The sequence below is a fragment of the Lathyrus oleraceus genome, chromosome 5 (genome assembly GCF_024323335.1).
Source record: "Lathyrus oleraceus cultivar Zhongwan6 chromosome 5, CAAS_Psat_ZW6_1.0, whole genome shotgun sequence".
NCBI classification, from domain to species: domain Eukaryota; kingdom Viridiplantae; phylum Streptophyta; class Magnoliopsida; order Fabales; family Fabaceae; genus Lathyrus; species Lathyrus oleraceus.
Window position 1 is genome coordinate 287,865,813 of NC_066583.1, and position 1,876 is coordinate 287,867,688.

The window sequence follows — 1,876 nt, forward strand, 5'->3', positions numbered from 1 at the left end:
ACTCAGAATGGCATAATAATAGAGCTCTTTTCTCACTTTGGATGGCTTGCTGCTTCTGTAAGGAAAAAGAAAGCCTGAACCATCTTTTTTTCAAATGCAGGGAGATGAAAACAGTCTGGAAAAACATATTGGAGTGATTGCAAATTAATCACATACCTGACATATGGAGTGAAGAGGTGAAGTGGATCACTGACAAGAGTAAATCTAAGGGGAGTAAGGGCAGTATCCTTAAGTGTGCCCTGGCTGAAACCTTGTATGAATTATGGAAACTTAGGAATAATACTTGTTTTGAAAATGTCACGAATAAGATTTTGATAGGGTCCAAAATTATCGACATTATTATCTATAGATGTTGGATGAAATCCAATCTTAGGAGAGTCCTAGGTAGTTGTTTGTTATTGCCCTAAAACTTGTTTCTTTTGTGGTTGTTGTCTCCTAGTTTGCTAGATCTCTTTTAGGGATTGCTTGTTTTATATCGTTTTTAGTTAATAAAATATTTTTTTATCCAAAAAAAAATAATCATTTTTCAAAAGTGAGATAGTATTTTGTCTTATGGACTTTTTATTCTATATTATTTATAAAAAAAAAATACTTTTCTATATAAACTGTATTTAAAACTTTTAGAATTATTATTTTCATATTTAACTCAACAGGTTTTAAAGTATTATACAAATAAATAAAATTGTCATTCACATAAACAAAAATTCAATAAACTCTAATTTATATACTAGTGTCGTTTTTTTTTCTATTAGCAAGAGTTTTTTTGGCCGATGCTAGTTACGATGTATTAAATTTTTTTAATAAACGATTTTAATCGTTAACGATGGCTATTTGTGACATGACGTCAACACTAATAGCGTTGAAGTTGGGGCCGATGTTAAATTTGAAGTTGGGGCCGATGTTAAATTTCGGCAGTTAAAAGATATTTTCATCTTTAACTTAACCGGTTTTAAATCCTATCATCATATTCATGTATTTTACAAATAAACAAACTTGTCAAAAAAATTGAATAAATTCTAATTTATATATTAAATAGTATTCAAGGAATCAAGAACTTTCTCCTCAGTCCGCATTTTAAAGAAGAATGATTTAATAATCTGACATCTAAATATGCATTTTATGAAGATATATTTTTACATATAGAGTGCGTATATCTCTATATTTTGTGGTTATTTTACATGAGTTCTAAGATTTTTGAGGATTTAGAACCTTCATGTATAGGATACTTATCTATATGAACAAGTTTTAGAATACAATTTGTAAATAAAATTTTATAACAAATGATATAAATAATTTATAAAATTTTATAACAAATGATATAAATAATTTATGCGCACGCACAAGTATGTAGCAACATATTTATATTATTATTAGAATATAAATAATTATAAAAGAAATAAAATTTAAATAATTTGACTTGTCACTTTATCTCCTACTGATTTTTAAAACAACGAGATCAAAACTTTAAAAAAGAAAGGAAAAAAAGTGAGTAAAATTGCAATTAAACATTATTTACATTTTTAGATGGTGTTAAAAAGAAGTCAACAATACATTTCAGGTATATTGTATCACTGATCCCTCCATCCCTACTTGGCTAGATTGCTATTATATTGGTTAATATGTTAATTTTAACAATTTCCTCATGCATTTCAAATGATGAATAAGTAATTAATTCCTACCTAAGCACTATAGAAGAAGATAACTTTTCTTTATCTTGAGATATCCCACTACAAAGACTAGTAAAACAGTTTTCTTTAATTTCTTTAATTAGTTAGTTGGCAAAGTAATTTTATAGAAGAACAAAAACAAATTAAAAAATATATGAATATATAATGAACTATTTCTACATGTTATTTAATTGAATTGAATTTTAAAT